We start from the raw sequence: 25,479 nt of genomic DNA on the forward strand, positions 1-25,479 counted from the left end.
AAAGTATTTATTAACACAATTGTATTATTGGTACCTTTACTGTAAGCAACACCATTCATATATTTGGTATAATGTCCTATCAATTATTTTTACTATAGTTAATGATTATGGTCATATTTTATGATTCTATATATAGGTTAATATGAGTTATTAGTGACAATTAAACAATTATATTTTATGATAACTATTACAATGCCTGTAAACAGTTTATTATTGACAGATATATTATTGATGCTATAATGGTTATTATTATTACTACTATTACTGTTATTGTCCAAAATTATATTCTAACCTTTAAGTAATTTCAATATTTTCCAGGGTGAAGCAAAAAACCCGCCTCCTATTTCAGCCAATTTAGGAGTGCACGGGGAAAAAATTCTTGCACCGACCCCTTTGTTAAAAAAGGCGATCAAGCAAGCTCCTGGTAAATATATTAAACAAACTAATAAATGTAACATTCTGAAAAATAAGTAAAACTTTTAGGGCTGCAACTATATTGATTAAGTGAATTATCTCAAAGTGTATTTTGTAGACATCTAATTTTGTATTTATCAATGAATCAATGTGTAACATTTTCCATAATTATTTTGGGATTACATTAATTAGTTTAATTAAGAAATTAAGTCCTATTTTAATGCTTGTATATTGGCTGTTTGAATAAAATTCAATTTTTTGACAACATTTATTAAAAAATAATTTAGTCCTAATAAGTGTTACAGTCTTACAGCCCTAAAAACAAATGGTGAGTTAAAACATTTACAACATGCACATGTAAATATAAGGTAGTGGGTCATGAAAAGGCAGTATACAATCCAAAATAGTTTGTTATGCATTTTTTAGAATTGATTATTTTATGTGAGTTTGTTATTAAATTCAGGGATGGCCAATATTGTGTTTATAGAAATTGGGTACTACCGGTTCACGAGCCACAACATAAATGGAATGCAATTATCTTAGAAATATGACAATTATTCACAAAGAACATTCCTGAAATGTAGAAAAAGGTTAAAGGCAAAAAAAAATATCAGTGCTGGACGGCTTCTGAAAAACAGGGAAACAAGTGTTAGTGTTCTTTTCAAACAAATACTTCACAATCAGTAGTTATGAAAAAAGACAAAACAATGCTACAATATGAATAATACTAGCAACAAGAGAAAAAAGGTGAGATTTGGCTGCTGTGTAATGGGAGATTCCAAAGTATAGGTGCGGCTACGATGAGGCCCGGTCACCTTTGGTTTTGAGGATAGGGTTGGTGAGATTGGTGTTGGTGAGAATGAGGTAGCGTGTGGCTATGAATAGGTTCCAATGTTTGCATTTTGTTTGTTCCTGACTGTGGCAGATGGGACTGTGAATCAGCTGCCCAAATAGTGGCACCAAAGAATGAATGCGTACGTGTGACTCTAATAGCCCACGCAGTTCCTACATTTCTGGTGACAATATTTGGGCTGCTGATTCACATGTTCCAGTGATATATCCAATGACAGGGTTGGTGATCAAGAGGTTCCATTGTTCGCAATCCTTTTGTTATTGAGTGCGGCAGATGTGATTTATAAGAGCAGGTCAGAATGCGTTTGGTGGGAAAGAGCACGATGTCCTTGAAACTAAGGTCTACATGGTTCCAGTGTTTGCAAGCTTGTCTTGCAGGCTATGCACTAGTCCTGATCGGAGGATAATACGCAATACACAGGATCATGGTAGCTGTAGTACGTACGTAGTACTCCAGACTGTAGACATTGCTCTGGTCTTGAGATGTAAATGTGATCCAACAGCGTGTTTTTGTCAGTAGTCTTCTCCTTGATCAGTTGTGTGTATCCTCTGGACTCGAGCAGCATCGCTATCGGAGTACCTACACTGGCCAGTAGATTTTCGTTGAAATCACCACAGACTACGATGGGATGGTGGTCCATCACTTCTAAGGAGTCCAGAAGCGCCTTCAGATTTTCCATGAACGGGTCATCGTAACGTGGTGGTCTGTACACTGCAGCGATCAGAAGCTTGACAGGGGACTCTATCTTGACGACCACAAACTCGAGGTTTGTCACATTGTGTAGGTAACGCTTTTCACATGCCTGTAAATGGTCCTTCACATACACAGCGACGCCACCGCCATTCTGTTCTGCACGTTCAGGACGGCTGGTGTACGAGATGTGCTTGTTGCGGCTGAACATGGTGTATCCATCCAATTGGAGACTGTCAGCCACAAAGGAGCCGGTGAGATGCGTCTCGGTCAAGCACAGGACATCTGCATGGGTCAGTTCGTGATGTTTTTTGATGTCCTGAATGTGTGCCGGTAAACTTTGCGTGTTGTGATGGACAATCGCGAGTGTTTGCGCCTGGCCTGTCGTCTCTCGATACTTCAACAGTGGCATAACACTGTCCAGTGAGGCGGTCTTCATGGATTCCAGGGCAGCTGTGATTGCAGGATCAGCATAGATTTTCTTCGCATCGAAGTCAATGATGTGCAATCCTTGCAATGACGTTGTCCTACTGAGGGCAACGTAGGCCATGCCTGGTTGGAAGATCCGTTTCAAGGAAACCACAGCAGATTGTGTAGTCATGCCTTGGACTTTGTGAGCTGTGCAAGCATATGCCAACTTGATGGGAAATTGCCTACGAAGCGTGTTATTGCTCAGGTGTTCCTCATATCTCTCGACGTACACTTGTGTACTGCCAGGTGTAGTTTTCCGGTATTTCTGTCCTGCTTCAGGCTTGTCTACTACAAGCCAAAGCTTGGCTACTCTACTCCCGTCCTCGTTTACGTGCATCTCTACACTAGCCATCTTGCCAAATGTCCCGTTCACAAGGCCATCCTCCACATCTATGTTCCTGATGATCACGATTGGGGCGCCTTCTGCAACCTGCAAGTTGTCAAGAAGATCGTTCTGCTCTCCTGTACAGGGACTGGCAAGGCGAGTCTTGTGGTTATGGACTTGCTTGTAGTCTTCCGCGGGTATGTTGACGATGTGGCTGTGGAGCGCAGACAAAGATTTGGCGTTGTGTTCGGACACCTCTTTGTTGGTTGCGAAGATGTGCACAACATCCTTAGGACAACGGTCACGCACAGTCACTCTCTGAGCAAGGAGTGCTTTGTCTCCGTCACTCAGCGGATCCTTCTTCGCTTTGACTCTCAACCTATTCAGAAGCTCTGCGTAGGGCAGATCATCTTTCTGTCGCATGATCTCGGTCAACGTGATCATCTGAAAGTGTTCGAGCAGAAGGTCCGGTTGGCCTTCCTCGAGCACACAGAGCGGTTTCCCACTTGACGTTGGAGGGAGCTGGTAAAAGTCGCCTACTACAAGTACCGACATGCCGCCGAATGGCCTCTTACTGCCTTTAATCTCTTGCAGTCTCCAGTGGATGTAGATAAACATAGCCTTTGAAATCATCGACACCTCATCTATGACGATGATCTCCGCATTTCCCAGCTTTGCCCTCACGTCATCCAATTTGTTTCCCAGTCCTATGTAGGGTGGTTTCAGTTTTCTTGGCAACTTCAACAGGGAATGCAGTGTGTTTCCTGCGATGTTGTATGCCGCAGTTCCTGTAAACGCAGACAGCAGCACTGTGGGCATGGATGCATCCGTCTCCTCAAACAGTCTGGGGAGTCGACGGAGAATCCGTGATGCCTCACCGTAGATGCACTTGATCAGGTGTGATTTGCCAGTTCCAGCACCCCCAGTGACAAAGAAGAAGAAGGGTTCGGGTTTCTGGTCGAGTACGCTCTTGAAGCACCATTCACGTACAGAGTGAAAGATGGAGGCTTGCGTCCGGTTGAGGTTTCGACACATTGAACGCAGATAATCGAGGCTCATTTGCGGAGCCGATACCCTGTGACCAACAATTGTACCCACCTCTTGACAACTGAACTCTGGGACGTCGTCTTGTTCGTCGTCTGCCTGTGGATCTTGATCTTGTTCGGCAAGACATTCCATCCGCTCGAGCTCATTTTCTGGGGCAATGTTGGCCCACGCATCTTCCGCAGGGCCATGCTTCATGAATTCCTCTAATGCTTCTTCCATCGATTTGCTGTGTTTTTCATACCTCATTTTGTTCTCATCAACAATGGCATTTGCGCGGCATGTCCATTTTTGTCCAGGTATTTTCACAGACGCAGAGTCGTAGAACTCCTTGTAGGTGGGGAAGATTGCGGTTTTCAGTGTGGTCTGATAGCGATGCGGAAGGTAAGCCTTCAGCAAGTTGCCGAAGTATTTCTCGGGGTCCTTCTGTTCCGAGAATTTCGCGTATCTGATAACCGCGGGTCGGCCATCCGTCGAGCGCTTCTTAATGGTTCCCATGTTGTCAGACAGCTTCAGGCAATCTGGCTTTTTTGCTTCGCTACCGTACACAATCCTGTACTCGGATGCAAATTCTGCTAGACACATGTTGTCAAACACCAGTGTTTTGGGTCTGGCGTTGTATTTGTCAAGAAGCCCTGACATCCACACTTGGTTCGAATCGGCTGGTCTTTTCTGCAGCAAGCTGAGCGGGAGGCTCATTTTCATTGCATTGTCATCCGTCGGGAGGAAGACAACATCGCGGGAGCATTCCTTCAATGGCAAGCTGCAAGTTCGGGCCACTGCCTCCTGAGAGCTAACCTGTCTGTTTTTCACATATGCGTGAACAAGCTCGTTCATTGCACCCCTCTCGGTCACTTTTGTGGGGTCTATGCCTTCGACTACTTGTTTCAGAAGCTCACCCATCTCATGTTCGGCCTTGGATATGTAGGACAGCATGTATGAGATGCAAACAAAGTGGTCCAGGACAAACTGGATATCCATGTTGGCATTCCAGGCCTCCAGCAAAACTGGGTTGTAGTTGTTCACATAGCAGTCCTTGACTCCACGCTTCATCAAGAGGACCTGGACATTCCTCAAGTCTTCAAGATAGCTGTCGTACTCTTCGTGAGTCAAATTGCACTTTGCCAGCAACTCTGAGAGGTCGGTCAGTTCTGATGGCAAGTCCAGAAGTAGATCATACAGAGGTTTGAGTTTGGCCAAAGCAGCTTGTGCTCTTGCCCTCTGTTGTTTGCCTATGCCTTCTGTACTCTTCTTTGCACTTTCGTTTGTTCCTTCATTTCCTCCTGTTGCGCCCCTTTCGTCTTCATCCGTGACTTCCTCCGTTGGATCAACTGGCGTTGGGTTAGTTAACCAGGTTGTGTCCACTGGTGCCTTGGGGAATCCAAACCTGCATGTCTTGTTACCTTTCTTACAGGACTTTGTGTGGTTTTTGCTGTGCATCTGAACTTCTTGGACAATTCGGTGAAGCACAGGATTTTTGTTTGGATCAGGCAGCTGGCACGAAATGTAGCGGTCCGCAAATTCGCATATCTTCTCGTCCGAGTCTTCTCCGAGTTTGGGGGCGTCGGCTACCCACATTAAGGCGTGAACATGCGGCGAACCCCGGTTTTGATACTCGATTCTATGGAACCAGTCTATGACGTGTCCGATTGGGCGAGCATCAGACCGCAGCAGTTTTGAATACGCAGAATGAACTCGCTTGTCAAACATTCGCATGGTAGTCACTGCATTGCTTCTGAGGATGTCGCATTTCTCATTCCAGTCCAGCTTGTCAAAATCCACTATTTGGCCTTGCTGTGCTTTTATTGCCGTTATGACCTCTGGCCATCTGAATTCTGCAGCACTTAAGGTCAAAAAGAAGGTAGGTGGGCCTAACTGACGGACCATGGCAAACAAATCATACATGGTCTTCTGCCAGTAGGCTGGCGTCCCCCTAAGGGGTTGCATGAACCTTGTTGCATCCCGGTTTCTGACCAGTCTCTCAACTTCATGCTTGTCCTGCAACATCTTGTTGCAGATCCTGCGACCATCCTTGGTAAAGGGTTTGCCCTTCCTCAATTGAATTGAGATGGTGTTTTTTGCCAAGTAGGTCTCTGTAACAAACTGGGCAAAAAAGAGATAGCTTTGGTCTCTCGCAAAACGATCATCAACATTGAAAAGCCTTGCGTTGAAGTACCTGCTTGGTGTCAGTTTGAGCTTTCTCTTCCGATCCAACGTGTTCTCTCCAGTTGGAAACAATGTAGGGAAGGCCCTTGCTTCGAGGTTAGGGGCTGTGCTATAGCTGACAGGCCTGTTTCCTTCAGCTGGGGCGATGCAGAATATGCCATCTCCGTATGTCATTGTCTCTTGTCCAATGTCATCCGGTTCCAAGCAACTGTCCAGGCCATGTCCAGGTCTCAGCGCATCTTGCTCATCTTGGGCAGTGGGTGGATGTTGATCCACTGTCCGTGATGGGTCGAGAGTTTCAGTCGCATCGGCTACTTCCATCATTTCGGCGTCGTCACAACTGTCCATGACTTCGTCTGTGCCTGTCTGTTCAACAGTGGGTAGGTCTTCAAGTTCAACAGTGGGTAGGTCTTCAAGCTGGCCCTCCACATTTTCATCGTTGATGCTCTCATCATCTCGGATTGTGATGTTTTTGTAGTCGGGGTGTGTCTCGATGAGTTTCCTCAAGCCCAGTAAGACATTGGTCATATTGACAGTGTGAAACAAATGATGGCCTTTGTACCGCAGACGTCTCTTCAGTTTCACCCTGTACAAACGGGATGAGTCGAGCCTTCTGGGTAGGGTGTTTACTGTGGTTTCCACGTCTGCTGGCACGCACACCACAGCACCATATATAGCACTCTGTTTGCCTTTAGGAAGTGTGAGAATCTTGGCAAATGGAATGTCTAATGCCGATATTTGTCTTTCCAGCACATTGAGTTGGCGGAGCTCTGGAGGAATGGGTGCAAGTTCCAGGTTGTTTGCAACAGCCAAGCGTGGCATTCTTCCTGCTACTACACTGTTGTGACAGCATTTACAAATCCACTCTTTTCGCCTTTCTTCGGGTACGGTACAATCTTCCGGCCCTCCACATTGATCATCACACAAATGAAGGTATTTGCCTGTCAAGCAGGCAGCAACCACGGCGGGTTTTCTCGTGTATTTTGACCGATGACAAACATACACTTGCTTAGAGAAAAGAGTCCGATGGCACGTTGTACACACAAAAGTTGGTCCATGTTTTATGACTTTCTGGAAACTCGCTATAGCGCCTCGTAGTAGCCGATCCTTTTGGGGTGCGGGAGCTAAATCTATATTCACAGTAGCTAAATCTTTCCTGCTCAGTTGGAGCAGGACATCACATAAGTCCTTGTATCTTCTTCTTATTTTCAAAGAAGCGCGAATGTCACGGCGCATCTTGAAGAATGGGTCCGTTTTGCATCTGCGGGCCATGTAGGACTTCATGCGTTCCCTAAACTTTTCCTTGAACTCATCTCCTTTGAACCTCTTGGTCCCATAAGCCTTCCGCTTCCCTCTAAACACCTCATCTTCATTGTACCTCTTGTTCTCATAAGCCTTCTTGTTCTCTCTAAACTCCTCATCTTCATTGAACCTCCTTTTGCCATAAGCCGACTTCTTCTCTCTAAACTCAGCTTCTTTGAACTTCCTGTTGGAATATGCGTTCTTGAATTTTTGTTGCCGTTCCTTGAATTTTCTATTTGTTATACATCTCATGGCAATGTATTTGTTCATGTATTCCTTCCTCGGAGTCATAGTTTTTTCCTCGGTATCAGATCGCAGTTCCTTTCTTTGTCTCCTCATTATTTTCTGTTTCCGTTGTTTATTGACTTTGTTGGCTCTTTCATTTGTAGTGTCTGACATCACTTGTGTTGATGGTGAATGGCCTGCCTGCAGAGAATGCTTGGTGATTGGAAGTCCAGTGTTTGTTTCATCCTGGCTGGTTAGAGCGACAGGCTCTTTGTGATGCAGGTTGTCAGGATGAACTTGCACTGTTGACAGATGGGGTGACCGAGCATTTGTCTGTTCAAATGTCACTGGCATGAAGTCATACTGCATTTTGTCAATATTGTTTGAGTGTGAGAAGTCAATTAGCTGGTCAATCTTAGCGAACAGATCATCCAACTGAGTGAAGGTCATCATTACAGCTTTTCCTCCAGGCAAAGGTAGGCCATCAGCACTTCTCTGATGAGAGTCAAACAGTCCATATCTTCCAGACCTGTCTCTAAAAACAGCAATGGTGTGTGGTGATACTGTTAGGAGTGCATATTTGACATTCTCAGACAGACACTTAAGTCTTTCCTGAAGCTTCAGCCACCAATGCCGTCGGTAGGGCTCTCCCTCAGCTCTCATATATCCCATGTCCACGCTAGATTTTTTCACAGAGTACGTATTGTGTTCCGTTTCCACCTTGAGAGGTACTTCCTCCATTGTCAGCTGGCATGACTTAAACAGCTTTTGTCTTTTTAGTGTTTCTATTGTTCTTTTATACAGACTGTCTCCCTTGTCCAGTATCTTGTCAAGATCATCCATCTTCAAGTCAAGACCTTCATGTTGGTGTGCCAAAAATGTCAGACCCATGCATGTACACTGCCGATTCTTTGACATTTGGGAAAACTTATGATGATTTTGGCTTTTGGATGCCTGCACAGATTTGACAGAGGGTGGCACGGTGCATGCTTGGTCATTGTTGGAAAGGTCCATGGCCTCGACAATGTTGTCTTGTTCTTCAACATCAGACTGTGCATGTTGCTGAGCTGTTTCTACCACAGGCTCCATGGCTGGCCATGGACTAAATGTGTTTTGTGCCCCTTCATCGACCTCTGTGCAACTGTTTGGTGAATCTGTATGGGCCAATTTAGCATCCCAGAATTTCTTTTTAGCGATAGATTTCTTCCCACGATAAGGCATGATGTCACCAAGTTTTAGATCTGAACTTTTATTAAAATGTACACTCTCTACCAAAAAACAACCTTCAATACTAGTGTAGCATTAGTCACAAATAACTCTAGGCCTCTAGAATCAACTTACTTACCGTTAAAAAGTCACCAGAGGAGCTGTTCCGATCTGATGAACACTAGAGAAAAAAAGAGAACATTTTCAGACTAGCGCTATAGTTTTACAATATAATTACATTTTATGACAGTAGATTTTCAGGCCGCTGCACAGCCTTCAAACCTAGTCCTATGTTGCACTGCTATGAACATGGGTCACTGAAGCATGGCCATTTGAAGTGTTATACACTGCTATTGCACATACCAAGTTTGGAGCGTTAAGCATGTTCGGAACTGGAGTTATGGCTGTTTAAAGGGCACATTTTTGATGAAAATCTTTGTCTATGATCAAGTATCGGTATATATGAAGTCATTTCTCTGACTGCGTTGAGTTCTTTCATCTTTCCATAATGTGCATTATTGGTGTGTTAGCAATCTAACAGCTGCATGTGTATGTATGGTGGTTATTTATGTAAGGTTATTTATATCCATCTACCATTCATGCCATTATGGCTATAACAGACAAAGCTGATAGCCTTTGTTGAACTTTAACTATTCAGGATTTTACACAATATTGACCAAAACATTTGGAAAAGTATAACTAAAGAGAGAAAGTATTACATAAGAATATGTATACCAAAGATTATGTATATGATGAGTACACCATAGAATTGAAGTACGCATATCATCTGCATAGTTTCTTAGGTAAAGCAGTGTGGGAAAATAATGCATTAATTCATAAGTTTACTGTTGCAAACACTAATGTTACCATTTATCTGTAGAGTAATGGTGTAACCATTTTGTTGTAATCCATTTGAATTTTTTGATTAAAAATGGTTGACAGCTTTGGCCAAATTGGATCCTATATAGTCATGACCTTTTTAAAATGTGTGGCAACAGAATGCAACTAGAGAAAGTGCTTCTCGGAGCACAGGTCTCCACCAGGTCAGGTAGGTTATTATGGGCCAGCAATGCTTGGAATTCGTCAATCAGGATGAATATGAAAAATGTATAGATTTATTTTGATCACTTGACTATGAAGATAATGTGTACCAATTTGCGTGATGTTTGGACAACATTTGTGGGACTAATTTAAAAACAATTGTTTTGCAAAAAACTGCCTCCTGATGGAGCTATAATAGGGCAATGTTAAGAGGGTGGCACTTGTATCTCAAAGTAGTGCGAATGTGCGTGCAAAGTTTCACCACAATCAGACGGTGCTATAATGATTTGTGGTATTCTAGATGTCAATCTTAGCTAATCAGGGTGGAATATGAAAGGTCAGATCCGTTAAAAGACCTGGACCTTGTCTGCGCTGAGACCTGGACATGGCCTGGACAGTTGCTTGGAACCGGATGACATTGGACAAGAGACATCCGTCTTGATCACATGACTATTTGCGTGCAATTTGGATAAAATCTGTAATATCAAAAATAAGTTTTACACAAGTCAGCCACCTGATGGCGCTATAACAGGCAGATGTGAAAAATGCAGGGCAAAGGCTTTTTCTTGGCCACTAGGGAGTGTGCATAAAAAGTTTTACACATATCGTGCAGTTATAGGTACAAACATGAATCGACCTGCTATAGCGCCACCATGAGGCTGACGTGACATTTTTCAAGTGGCATTTCTTCCTCTGCCAAGTGGGAATGTGCTTGCAAAATGTCACAGAAATTGCATGCCGTGTTCATGATTTGAGGCATTTTGTTCAAAACGGAGCACTCCTGCAAACTTTGGAAGACAATCTTAGCCAATCAGGATGGAATATGACAAATCTGAAAGACCAGTTTCGTTTAATGACAATAGAGACACCGTGTACCGATTAGCGTCATGTTTAGACAACATGTGTAGGAGCACGGTCAAAAGTGTGTTTTTCAAAAATCGGCCTCTTGGTGGCACAATTACAGGCCCATATGACTTTTTTGGGACATAATTCTGCTCTGGCATCCAGAGAACGTGTGTGCCATCAAGCCAACAGTACCAGAGATTGACTGTCCACAGACAGAATGACACACAGACAGGGTGCAAAACAGTCTCAGGCATGCCTTCCGGACTGGCGGAGACAATAAAGTGTGCAATATAAGCTAAAATAATAGGAGTTGGCATTTGAAAAAGAAAGAAAGTGTTTCAATTAAGCTAATAATCTGGGGACCAACGAAATAATTTGGGGACCCCTCTGGGAATCTTGATAACCCCATGCATGTAATGCGCCGATCTCTGTGAGGACGGCAGTCACGTAAATTATTCCATGATTTTTCAAAGGTACAGTAAAATCACCGTTTTTGCTGGCAGCACTGGCACACTATTGATATGGCAGTTAAAGAGTTAAGCTACATAGAGTATATTGGCAATGATTCCTTAAAAACAATGGATTGCCCCCAAGACAATTTCCATATGCAAACATTAGATAGTTAGATCTAAAACGCTTTGATTTGCACATGTGTCATGTTATGTTAAACAAACCTTGCAGTAGTGCAGTGTGGAATGGTCCCCTCAGTCCACAGCTGTGTTGGCCAAGATATCAGGTCCGGTGTACAGCCACGCCACAGCTGAAAATGTCAATCAAAAATACTGTATTTTAGACAAAATTATAAAAGTAAATGCATATAGTGACATTGGCAGATCTACAAGCTCACAAGTGATCTACAATCTGACAAGTGAGCTTGTAGATCGGCCATTTATAATAAGGCTAAAAGTTTACAATGAGCTTGTAGATCTGCTATTTTCAAATATGTATAATGCCTGGTTATCACATGGCTACAGATGTTTTCAAATAGCCAAAGTTTAGATAGATTTAAACAATAATAAAAATCTACAAAGTAAGAAAGTTTTCAAATAATTGTAGTGGATTACAAGTACAATATTTGTCCATCTATGCCAACTGCCAACATACCAAATCAGCAATGCAACACTGTACAGTACTCACACCGCAAATGTACACAGATAGACAGACACAATCTGAGCACAAGGGCGTGACCATGTCAATATAGGGACAATAGCAGATCTACAAGCTCAGAAAATGAGCTTGTAGATCTGCTATTTTAAATGAGTGGTGTGACAATATGTGACCCACACACACACCCACCTCATCTCAGCCCTAGTTTCTCCTGTTAGTGGCTAGTAGTCTGTTTATTAATCACAAATGTTCAAATTTTCATAGAATATGGTGGAGGTGGATTGTGACACAATGTTATAAAAAACAATCATGTAGCTAACAAAGCTAGCTCTGAAACATGACTTCAACCTGGTGTTTGCACTTTATCCATTTACGGCCTGTACATCTACATAAAAGTTTGAGAACCACTGCCCTACTTCATCATACAAGAGTGTCACACAATAAGAGTAAAAATAGCAGATCTACAAGCTTCCAACGTGTCTTGGTGCTCCACTTTTCTATGTGAAGGACCCGCAAAATGATATGCATTTGGCCGCAGACCCCATCTCAAAATATGTTGTTCCAGGAACTCCCAGAAGCACATATCGGAGTTAAAAAATGTTCGCAGAGGACCCCCAATATGATATGTATTTAGCAGCGGACCCTTATGTCAAAATATGTTGTTCCAGGGATCCCCAGAAGCACAGATCAGAGTTAAAAATGTTTGCAAACTTTCAAGATTTTTCAAAAATAGCAGATCTACAAGCTCACTTGGTGCTGCGCTATGATCTTGTATATCTGCTATTTTTGGTATACAAAATTCAGGCATGCCTAGCACTTATCACAATATAAGTAAATCAAGCTATCGATATTGGCAATGGCTCCTTAAACACTGGCTCTGGATTGACCCAAAGACACTTAGGCACACACAAGTGAGCATGTATGTTTGTTTGTCAGGTACTTATTAAAGCATACTATCAAATGGAAATGAATATACTAAATAATACATTGCATCCACAACGTGAAAACACAGCAACCATACCAATTGACTACACCACTGTACCAGAATGCAAACAGTCTTACTTAAGTAGGGGTGCTGTTAGTATACTCCTTCTAGGTGACACAGTAACTGCCTTTAAAACGAAATTGTGATTTTGAGAGACCAATTTCATCCAATCAGGAGAGAGAACTCATACAGGACAGCCTATACAATCAAGTTATTGATTATGATTGGATGAAATTGCCAACCCACTCTTTATTTTTGGTTTAAAAAGGACCTGCAGACTGAGACAGGGTGTTCCGTGTTACTAAACAAACACAAAGCAATGATGGCTATCAGCATATAGCTTTCTATAAACTGGACAGTAGCAAAGAAACAGTGCCAAGATAGATCTTGAAAACTGTCATATTGTGCTGAAACATTGGCCACATAATAGATAAGACAGGCACAGAGGAGACACAATCAGGGCCTGTTAATGGAAATCAACAATGGGTCATTTATTCAACCCCTAGCCACACCTCTAATCACCCCCTTATTATCACCTTTCAGTCAGCTGACAACTCTATAGAAAGTTGAAGCAACAAATACTTTTCACCTGGATACCAGTGGTTCAAACTATTGTAATATCAAAGAACTTCCATTTTTAGCCAATGCATTAGACCAGACCCCCATAACCTAGTATCTCTGTGTATGTAGATGTAACCAAATAGACCCTTACGGGTCCATTTATATTGTATCCAAGGGTTACATTTATACACTCTAGGAGTTAAACACCACACAAACACACAAAAATGTTTGCAAATGTTCAAGATTTTTCAAAAATAGCAGATCTACAAGCTCATAGTGCGACACTCAATGCCATGTTATGAGCTTGTAGATCTGCTATTTATGAATAGGCAAAGAAATGTAAAATTACAGATATGTTCCCGGTCTTTAAGGGTAATACAAAATGTGTGCATGCCAGCCACTTCACAATATATAGTAAATCAAGCAGAGACTATTTGTTCCAATTGTGAAATATAATGTAGGTTGATTTTGGGAGACCAATTTCATCCAATCAGGAGAGAGAACTCATACAGGATACAGCATATACAAGCATTGAAAGTGATGACCCCAATACAAATTTAGGTTGGTTAACTTAAACAAACCTTGCAGTTGTGTGTCAGGTAGGGTCTGTCCCTCAAACACGGCTGTCCAGTGTCCACCCACAGGACCTGTTCAGAAATATAGTATTTTAGGCACCAAAGTTACATACATCCACATAAAACTATACTACTATCACTTGAGGACAAAGTAAGTAACCACTGTGTCAAACTATAGCTTACTCCTGGTCAAATACTTTCAATCTGTTTAATGCTTTTTATCACATGGTTCCAGAGAATCTACAAGCTCACAGGTGAACTTGTAGATCTGCTATATTCAGTATATAGTTCCACATCTCTGCTGAGATCTACCCATTGTTTAACCCATTAAAAGCAGGAACGGATCTGTGTAACCAGTTTAACCATTATTTTATACTTTGGCTTTTAAAAAATAGCAGATCTACAAGTTCATGGCGGGGCACACAGATGAAGTTAAAAATGTACGCAGATTTTCAAAAATAGCAGATCTACAAGTTCATAGCGTGGCACTCGGTGTCGCACTAGGTCTGTGGCAAAATACTTATCAATTTGGGGTCCATCAACATATAAAGGTTTGAGAACCACTGATATTACTGTAACCTAAGTTTAAAAAAAAAAAACTATTAGGATTTAGAAGACATTTGTTGATTCCCCAGAAGCAATGATTTGAGATACAAAAATATATATTCAAAGATGTGCATCAGTTTAAGATTTAAAAAAAAACATGTATAGCAGATCTACAAGCTCATAGCGCGGCACTCTGTGCTGCACTATGAGCTTGTAGATCTGCTACATTTGTTTGAAAAAAACCTAAGTTGCTACATCAGTGGTACTCCAAATATTCCATGTGAAAGACCCCCAAAATGATATGTATATGGTAAGACTCCCATCTCAAAATATGTTGTTCCAGGGACAGTTAAAAATGTTTGCAAATGTTCAAATGTTAGCAAAAATAGTAGATCTACAAGCTCATAGTGCGACACTACCCAGAAGCAATGATTTGAGATACAAATGTTAGCTTTTAAATACATATTCAAAGATTTGCGTCAGTTATCAAGATTTAAATAAATATATAGCAGATCTACAAGCTCATAGCGCGGCACTCTGTGCAATCAGTGGTACTCCAACTATTCCATGTCAAGGACCCCCAAAATGATATGCATTTGGCTGCGGACCTCCATTTAAAAATATGTTCTTCCAGGGACCCCGAGAAGCACAGATCATAGTCAAAATATGTTGTTCAAGGGACCCCCAGAAGCCCATATATATATATATTTGCATTTGGCCGGGGACTCCCATTTTAAAACTATGTTGTTCCAGACCCTCAGTCAGAAGTACAGATAAGAGTTAAAAATGTTGGCACATTTTCACGATTTAAAAAGAATAGCAGATCTACAAGCTCATAGCGTAGCACTCGGTGCTTGTATATCTGGTATTTTTGAAAAGCCAAAGAAATCTGAAATGACAGAGATGCATCAGCAACTATACCAGAACTGTACCAGAATGCTGACAGTGTTATTTATGTAGGGCTTCTAGTATGCGCCTTCTGGGTTAACACAGTAACTGCTTTCAACACCTTATGACCGGGGACACATCTGTGTGTCAATTTTAGATTTCTTTGGCTATTCAAAAATAGAAGATCTACAAGCTCATAGCGCGGCACTGAGTGTGTGTCACACACCTCATCTCAGTCCTACATTCTCCTGTTAGAGGCTAGTTGTCCATCTTAATCACAAGTTTTAACAGAATAAATATAACAAGCAAAGTCAATTAAAAACTGAATCTTGTTATATAAGCAAGGTAGTCACATACTGTACATAGAATGCTGAGAGACAGTGTAGTGCCTTATGCTTTAAAAAAATACACAAGTATTCAAAGGCATCTACAAATATTTGCCAAACATATCAAATATAGTCAGAAAAGCAGAAATAGTAGATCTACAAGGTCACTTGTAAAAAATAATAAGCTGCACCATGAGCTTGTATGTGCCATTTTTTCAAAATCGTGCCATTTTGAGATGGAAGTCCACGGCCAAATACATATCATTTTGGGGGTCCTTGACATGGAAAAGTTGGAGCACCACTGATTTAGCAACATGTGTTTTTCAAATTATTTATAGAATATATATTCAAAGATTGGCACAATTTTTCAAAAATACCAGATCTACAAGCTCATAGCGCAGCACCGAGTGGCACGCTATGAGCTTGTAGATCTGCCATTTTGACCCCAAGACCATTTCCATAATGGCAACATTAGATGATTACAAATGTGTCAGGTTTGTATGTTAAACAAACCTGGCTTGCAGTAGTTAGTCTGGAAGAGGTCTGTCTGCTCTCTCTGTCACCAACAAACAAGATCTCCACCACACCTGCAAATGAATTAAAACATTTTTTATTTTAGACAAAAAGTTAAACTGAAGAAGATATATTTGTTATTGATTTACATAGACAGCTGCTCACACCACATCTTATCTAGATCTACAAGTGAGCTTCTACATCTGCTATATTCAGTTGTTTAAATGTGCTTTCCATTGAGGTCATTTATTCTAAGCACAAAAGTGAGCTTGTAGATCTGCTACTTTTCAATCTGTAAAAATATTGCGCGCACACACACACACACACACACACACACACACACACGTGTTTGCACTTCCATTTACGGCCCGTACATCAACATAAACGTTCACATTTCAAATATAAAGTGCTTACCTCATGGCCACGGATGTTAAAAGTATGTAGGGGCCCACAGAAGTACCAGTATGTTCCGTATTGTTCAATAAAAAGCATTTTAATCCGATCGGTGGCCAGTCTCAGCATTTCCCCCATGCTTTCAACCGTGTGACCCTATCGGTTGCGATGTGTATTGCACTCTGATACAATATAACTCTATGATAAAATGGCCACCGATCGGATTAAAAGTATTTTAATTGAACAATACGGAAAATGCGGGTATTTCTGGGCAGCCGTACATAATCGTAACATTCGTGGCCATCGGGTAAACACTTTGTTTGAAATGTGAACGTAGATGTACGGAACAAAACGGGAAAAAGTGCAAACACCAGGCTGGACTTCATCCATGACGATGCAACGTTAGCTTGGAAAGTTAGCGCATATCGGCTAATGGATGGATTTTATACTATAATATACAAATTATATTATTACTCACCTCACACAAAAGACGACGAAATGAAACTCCTCCGAAGAAAAGCTGTAGATCAGTGATATGATGTAAAAGTAAATGAAGTTTAATTGTTTGCAATTTGTCTCGCCACAACGTTACCGACCAGCAAACAATTCAAAGTTCTGAGAAGGAAGGAGAAGGGGGGCGGTCCATGTGTGTTCATGGGGTTGCCAGATTTTGCGACAGAAACAAGCAACCAGGTCTATGAAAACAAGCCCAAAAGAAGCGAGCCGCCCTTCGCCCTTTAAACACTAGGCTATTTGAAAAAAGCAGATCTACAAGCTCACAATTCCTTGTGATAAGAAACTGCACTTTAAGAAAGAAGGCCAAAAAGTAACAACCACAAATATTTAAGAGCAACTTTAAAGAGAAAGTAGCCAACATTCGCTTATAATAAGCGGACATGGCAACGTTGAGCGTGTCTCGTTACATCATCCGGCCGGAAACACAGTTTCACACATTAGTTCCGCAAATTCGTGCGTAGGTCTAAAAATTCCGGCCTCAGCCACCAGTGTTGCCACATTGCGCGAGAGATATAAGCAGCCAGGTCTATGAAAACAATCCCAAACGAAGCGATTAGCTCACATGAGCACTCTAACCCTATATACATTGGCTTTTTGAAAATAGCCGATCTACAAGCTAAACACAACACTGCATGTATGAATGATAGAGCAGCAGCATAAAAACACATTTGTCCAACTTTCTGTAAGTATATATATATATATATATATATATATATATATATATATATATATATATATATATATATATATATAATTAAAATATTAATAATCATATACATGTAATACCTAATCAAATATTGTATTAATAATAATAATAAAATAAACAGCAGCCAACTAAGCTGAATGTCTGCATGATAGAACAGCATTAAAACAAACGTAAATGTAACTAAAAAAGAAGTTAAGAAGTAGAAAAATATTTTGTAACCTCTGAAAATGATCCTTACATAAAATAAGGAATATTACTGAAATATTTGTATGTAATTATTTAGTTTGGTATAACGAAAAACTGTAAGAACATAAAGAAACAACAACAACAATAATAATAATAATAATAATAATAATAATAATAATAATAATAATAATAATAATAATAATAAGAATTGTAATAATAATAATGATAATAATAATAATAAGTATTATTATTATTATTATTATTATTATTATTATTATTATTATTATTATAAAGCCAGGTAGATTCCTACAAGGAACTCTCAAATGTCTCCTAAACATTTTATTTTAAATTGAATTAACAATAAATATCAATTAAATAATAAAAGTTATTGAAAAATAAAATAAAATAATCCAAATTAAGTCACATGCTTTTACATTTGTTGTCAGCCCCTCCCACTAATTGTGCAAGCCAATTACATTTTGACATGTCATCAGAGATCATGAGTAACTTTACATTTTGTTACATTTTGCGCATTTGTGGCGCCCCCTATGGATCAAAGTAGAAATGCTTTTGGGGATTTGTTGAGTAAACCATCCTCGACATGTGATTCAATTTTGGGATCGATTGGACGTTTCGTTCGTGATTTTTGGCATTTTTGGTAAAACGGGCCCCTCCCACTAACTTTGGAAGCCAATTACGGACGAACGGTAAGGACTATCAAAATGCCGTTTGGATATATTTATCGCATGGGTCCATAGATGACCTGTACCGATTTGTGTGAGACTTGGACAAAATTTGTAGGAAAAGGAGCAAAAAGTGTGTTTTGAAGAAATATCAAAATGGCGGAAAATCTATCCAGACGCAAATGGGCGTGGCCTATATGGGGAGTTGCGTCATGACCCAAGGAATCCAGGGGAAAAGATTTTTTGATTTTACGACCTACGGTTAAAGAGTAATAGGCAAAAACGTAAAGGGGGCTGTTATAGCGCCACCATGAGGCCGACTGGTGTAATTCTTTTTTTAATAATTTCGGATTAAATTATAAACCTCCCCTTCAAATCTGGTAACTCTAGCTCTTACGGTTTCTGAGAAAAAAAAACTTGAATTTGAGTTTTTTCACTTTTCCATTAAAGTGGATGGGGAAATTTAATGCACTAATAAATCAATATCAATAAAACTATGCAACCAATCTCTTAGCAAAATACAAGCACACGATTCCCGGTGAAGCCGGTCATTTTGACATATGGCACTAAATTGGGAAAAAGAAACTGTGGGAGGAGATGCGCGGCAAAGTATTGTTTATCTGGAAGATGAAATAAAGTATCCCTAGAACTATAGTCTGGTTGCCCTGTTAGGGCAACCACACTAACTAGACGCGTCGCAATTCAGGGCAATTGCAAAGTGTGGTTGCGCCGACGCCGGTCAGGACTCGAGGAATACGCTGGGAGGAATACCGTCGGAGGCTGCGCCAATTACATTGTCACGTCACTCCTGAGATCACTTGCGTTTCATTTTGAGAGGATTGATCCCCCAACATAAGGTTTTTGCAACAAACGGTTACATTTTGAGCATTAGTGTGCGCCCCCTATGGATCAAAGTGGAAATTCTTTTGGGGATTTGTTGAGTAAACCACACTTGACATGTGATTCAAATTTGGGATTGACTGGACGTTTTGTTCGTGATTTGTGGGCTTTTTTGTAAAACGGGCCCCTCCCGCTAACTTTGGAAGCCATTTACGGACAAACGGTATGGACTATCAAAATTCTGTTTCGGTCCAGATTATCGCATGGGTCCAGAGATCATGTGTACCGATTTTTGTGAGATTTGGGAAAAATCTGTAGGAAAAGGTGCAAAAAGTGTGTTTTGAAGAAAATTCAAAATGGCGGAAAATGTATCCTGACGCAAATGGGCGTGGCCTATATGGGGAGATGCGTCGTGACCCAAGGAATCCAGGTGAAAAGAAATTTTGATTTTACGACCTACGGTTCAAGAGTTATAGGCCAAAACGTAAAGGGAGCTGTTATAGCTCCACCATGTGGCCGAATGGTGTGATAATTTTTTGAATAATTTCGGACTAAATTATAAACCTCCCCTCCAAATCTGGTAACTCTAGCTCTTACGGTTTCTGAGAAAAAAATACTTGAATTTGAGTTTTTTCACTTTTCCATTAAAGCGGATGGGGAAATTTAATGCACTAATAAATCAATATCAATTAAACTATTTAACCAATCTCTTAGCAAAATACAAGCGCACGATTCCCGGTCAAGACGGTCATTTTGACATATGGCACGAAATTGGGGAATAAAAACTGTGGGAGGAGATGCAGTTTGAAATATTGTTTATTAACATTGTTCAAGAACAATGTTAATACTAGACGCGTCGCAATTATGGGAAATTGCAAAGTGTGGTTGCGCCGTCGCCGGTCGCAGGTTGCCGCTGCCCGGACTTGAGGAATATGCTTGGAGGAATACCGTCGGAGGTCGCGTGACGTACCATTCGAATTTGGTGCTGATTGGATCCTGTGTTTGTGATACATGGCGTTTTGATTTGAAGAAATAGGCCCCTCCCACCAAAATAAATAAGCCCCTCCCACAAATGTAGCGGGCCAATGACATCGTCATGTCACTCCTGAGATCACCTGCTTTTCAATTTGAGAGGAGTGATCCCCCCAAAAATCATGTTTTTGCATCAAACGGTTACGTTTTGCAGAGTTGTGGCGCCCCCTATGGGTCAAAGTGGAAATGCTTTTGGGGATTCGTTGAGTAAACCACCCTCGACAATTTGGGATCGATTGGACGTTTCGTTCGTGATTTTTGTTATTTTTGGTAAAACGGGCTCCTCCCGCTAACTTTGGAAGCCAATTACGGACGAACGGTAAGGACTATCAAAATGCCGTTTGGAAAGGTTTATCGCATGGGTCCATAGATGACCTGTACCGATTTGTGTGAGATTTGGACACAATTTGTAGGAAAAAGAGCAAAAAGTGTGTTTTGAAGAAAATTCAAAATGGCGGAAAATCTATCCAGACGCAAATGGGCGTGGCCTATATGGGGAGTTGCGTCATGACCCAAGGAATCTAGGGAAAAAGAAATTTTGATTTTACGACCTACGGTTCAAGAGTTATAGGCCAAAAGGTAAAGTGGGCTGTTATAGCGCCACCATGTGGCCGACTGGTGTGATTTTTTTTTTAAATAATTTTGCAATAATCTATTAACCTCCCCTCCAAGTCATGTAACTGTAGCCCTTATAGTTACCGAGAAAAAAATACTTGAATGGGAGTTTTTGCAATTCCCATTAAAGTGGATGGGGAAATTTAATGCACTAATAAATCAATATCAAAAAATCTATCCAGACGCAAATGGGCGTGGCCTATATGGGGAGATGCGTCGTGACCCAATGAATCCAGGTGAAAAGAAATTTTGATTTTACGACCTACGGTTCAAGAGTTATAGGCCAAAACGTAAAGGGGGCTGTTATAGCGCCACCATGTGGCCGATTGGTGTAATTATTTTTTCAATAATTTCGGACTAAATCATGAACCTCCTCTCCAAATCTGGTAACTCTAGCTCTTACGGTTTTTGAGAGAAAAATACTTGAATTTGAGTTTTTTCACTTTTACATTAAAGCGGATGGGGAAATTTAATGCACTAATAAATCAATATCAATTAAACTATTTAACCAATCTCTTAGCAAAATACAAGCGCACGATTCCAGGTCAAGACGGTCATTTTGAGATATGGCACAACATTGGGGGATAAAAACTGTGGGAGGAGTAGCAGTTTGAAATATTGTTTATATAGAATAATAATAAAGTTCATCAAGAACAATAGTCTGGTTGCCCTGTTAGGGCAACCACACTAATAAAGAGTATAGAGTACTATAGTCTGGTTGCCCTGTTAGGGCAACCACACTAACTAGACGCGTCGCAATTCAGGGCAATTGCAAAGTGTGGTTGCGCCGACGCCGGTCGCGGGTCGCCGCCGCCGGGACTTGAGGAATACGCTTGGAGGAATACCGTCGGAGGCCGTGCGACGTGCCATTCGAATTTGGTGCCGATTGGATCCTGCGTTCGTGATACATGGCGTTTTGATTTTAAGAAATAGGCCCCTCCCACTAAATAAATAGGCCCCTCCCACAAATGTAGCGGGCCAATGACATCGTCATGTAACTCCTGATATCACCTGCTTTTCATTTTGAGCCCCCCAAAAATCATGTTTTTGCATCAAACGGTTACGTTTTGCGCAGTTGTGGCGCCCCCTATCGATCAAAGTGGAAATGCTTTTGGGGATTTGTTGACTAAACCACCCTCGACATGTGATTCAAATTTGGGATCGATTGGACGTTTCGTTCGTGATTTTTGGTAAAACGGGCTCCTCCCACTAACTTTGAAAGCCAATTACGGACGAACGGTAAGGACTATCAAAATGCCGTTTGGATAGGTTTATCGCAGGAGTCCATAGATCACGTGTAACGATTTTTGTGAGATTTGGAAAAAAATAATTGGAAAAGGTGCAAAAAGTGTGTTTTGAAGAAAATTAAAAATGGCGGAAAATCTATCCTGACGCAAATGGGCGTGGCCTATATGGGGAGATGCGTAGTGACCCAAGGAATCCAGGGAAAAAGACATTTTGATTTTACGACCTACGGTTCAAGAGTTAAAGGCCAAAACGTAAAGGGCGCTGTTTTAGCGCCACCATGTGGCCAATTAGTGTAATTATTTTTTCAATAATTTCGGACTAAATTATGAACCTCCCCACCAAATCTGGTAACTCTAGCTCTTACGGTTTCAGAGAAAAAAATACTTGAATTTGAGTTTTTTCACTTTTACATTAAAGCGGATGGGGAAATTTAATGCACTAATAAATCAATATCAATTAAACTATTTAACCAATCTCTTAGCAAAATACAAGCGCACGATTCCAGGTCAAGACGGTCATTTTGACATATGGCACTAAATTGGGGAATAAAAACTGTGGGAGGAGTAGCAGTTTGAAATATTGTTTATATAGAATAATAAAGTTCATCAAGTACTATAGTCTGGTTGCCCTGTTAGGGCAACCACACTAACTAGACGCGTCGCAATTCAGGGCAATTGCAAAGTGTGGTTGCGCCGACGCCGGTCGGGACTCGAGGAATACGCTGGGAGGAATACCGTCGGAGTCTGTGCCAATTACATTGTCACGCAACTCTTGAGATCACTTGTGTTTCATTTTGAGAGGATTGATCCCCCAACATAAGGTTTTTGCATCAAACGGTTACATTTTGAGCATTTGTGTGCGCCCCCTATGGATCAAAGTGGAAATTCTTTTGGGGATTTGTTGAGTAAACCACACTTGACATGTGATTCAAATTTGGGATTGACTGGACGTTTTGTTCGTGATTTGTGGGCTTTTTTGTAAAACGGGCCCCTCCCGCTAACTTTGGAAGCCATTTACGGACGAACGGTATGGACTATCAAAATTCTGTTTCGGTCCAGATTATCGCATGGGTCCAGAGATCATGTGTACCGATTTTTGTGAGATTTGGGAAAAATCTGTAGGAAAAGGTGCAAAAAGTGTGTTTTGAAGAAAATTCAAAATGGCGGAAAATCTATCCTGACGCAAATGGGCCTGGCCTATGTGGGGAGATGCGTCGTGACCCAAGGAATCCAGGTGAAAAGAAATTTTGATTTTACGACCTACGGTTCAAGAGTTATAGGCCAAAACGTAAAGGGGGCTGTTATAGCGCCACCATGTGGCCGATTGGTGTGATTTTTTTTAAAATAATTTTGGACTAAATTATGAACCTCCCCTCCAAATGTGGTAACTCTAGCTCTTACGGTTTCTGAGAAAAAAATACTTGAATTTGAGTTTTTTCACTTTTACATTAAAGCGGATGGGGAAATTGAATGCACTAATAAATCAATATCAATTAAACTATTTAACCAATCTCTTAGCAAAATACAAGCGCACGATTCCAGGTCAAGACGGTCATTTTGAGATATGGCACGACATTGGGGGATAAAAACTGTGGGAGGAGTAGCGGTTTGAAATAAAGTTTATCTATAAATAAATAAATAAAGAGTATAGAGTACTATAGTCTGGTTGCCCTGTTAGGGCAACCACACTAACTAGACGCGTCGCAATTCAGGGCAATTGCAAAGTGTGGTTGCGCCGACGCCGGTCGCGGGTCGCCGCCGCCGGGACTTGAGGAATACGCTTGGAGGAATACCGTCGGAGGCCGTGCGACGTGCCATTCGAATTTGGTGCCGATTGGATCCTGCGTTCGTGATACATGGCGTTTTGATTTTAAGAAATAGGCCCCTCCCACTAAATAAATAGGCCCCTCCCACAAATGTAGCGGGCCAATGACATCGTCATGTAACTCCTGATATCACCTGCTTTTCATTTTGAGCCCCCCAAAAATCATGTTTTTGCATCAAACGGTTACGTTTTGCGCAGTTGTGGCGCCCCCTATCGATCAAAGTGGAAATGCTTTTGGGGATTTGTTGACTAAACCACCCTCGACATGTGATTCAAATTTGGGATCGATTGGACGTTTCGTTCGTGATTTTTGGTAAAACGGGCTCCTCCCACTAACTTTGAAAGCCAATTACGGACGAACGGTAAGGACTATCAAAATGCCGTTTGGATAGGTTTATCGCAGGAGTCCATAGATCACGTGTAACGATTTTTGTGAGATTTGGAAAAAAATAATTGGAAAAGGTGCAAAAAGTGTGTTTTGAAGAAAATTAAAAATGGCGGAAAATCTATCCTGACGCAAATGGGCGTGGCCTATATGGGGAGATGCGTAGTGACCCAAGGAATCCAGGGAAAAAGACATTTTGATTTTACGACCTACGGTTCAAGAGTTAAAGGCCAAAACGTAAAGGGCGCTGTTTTAGCGCCACCATGTGGCCAATTAGTGTAATTATTTTTTCAATAATTTCGGACTAAATTATGAACCTCCCCACCAAATCTGGTAACTCTAGCTCTTACGGTTTCAGAGAAAAAAATACTTGAATTTGAGTTTTTTCACTTTTACATTAAAGCGGATGGGGAAATTTAATGCACTAATAAATCAATATCAATTAAACTATTTAACCAATCTCTTAGCAAAATACAAGCGCACGATTCCAGGTCAAGACGGTCATTTTGACATATGGCACTAAATTGGGGAATAAAAACTGTGGGAGGAGTAGCAGTTTGAAATATTGTTTATATAGAATAATAAAGTTCATCAAGTACTATAGTCTGGTTGCCCTGTTAGGGCAACCACACTAACTAGACGCGTCGCAATTCAGGGCAATTGCAAAGTGTGGTTGCGCCGACGCCGGTCGGGACTCGAGGAATACGCTGGGAGGAATACCGTCGGAGTCTGTGCCAATTACATTGTCACGCAACTCTTGAGATCACTTGTGTTTCATTTTGAGAGGATTGATCCCCCAACATAAGGTTTTTGCATCAAACGGTTACATTTTGAGCATTTGTGTGCGCCCCCTATGGATCAAAGTGGAAATTCTTTTGGGGATTTGTTGAGTAAACCACACTTGACATGTGATTCAAATTTGGGATTGACTGGACGTTTTGTTCGTGATTTGTGGGCTTTTTTGTAA

The 25,479-nt window shown here is 41.1% G+C and overlaps 1 long non-coding RNA gene across 1 annotated transcript; it reads right to left on the reverse strand.

Moving 5' to 3' along the window:
* Positions 1-88: 88 nt before the first annotated feature.
* Positions 89-17,083, reverse strand: LOC308103752. The gene is made up of 6 exons (XR_013934772.1): positions 16,956-17,083; positions 16,085-16,158; positions 13,818-13,883; positions 11,258-11,343; positions 8,836-8,877; positions 89-1,041 (listed from the first exon to the last, which is right to left on the reverse strand). It is a non-coding gene; the product is annotated as an uncharacterized lncRNA (long non-coding RNA).
* Positions 17,084-25,479: the final 8,396 nt, after the last annotated feature.

This window comes from Gymnoscopelus braueri (genome assembly GCF_963280865.1).
Source record: "Gymnoscopelus braueri genome assembly, chromosome: 16".
Classification (NCBI taxonomy): domain Eukaryota; kingdom Metazoa; phylum Chordata; class Actinopteri; order Myctophiformes; family Myctophidae; genus Gymnoscopelus; species Gymnoscopelus braueri.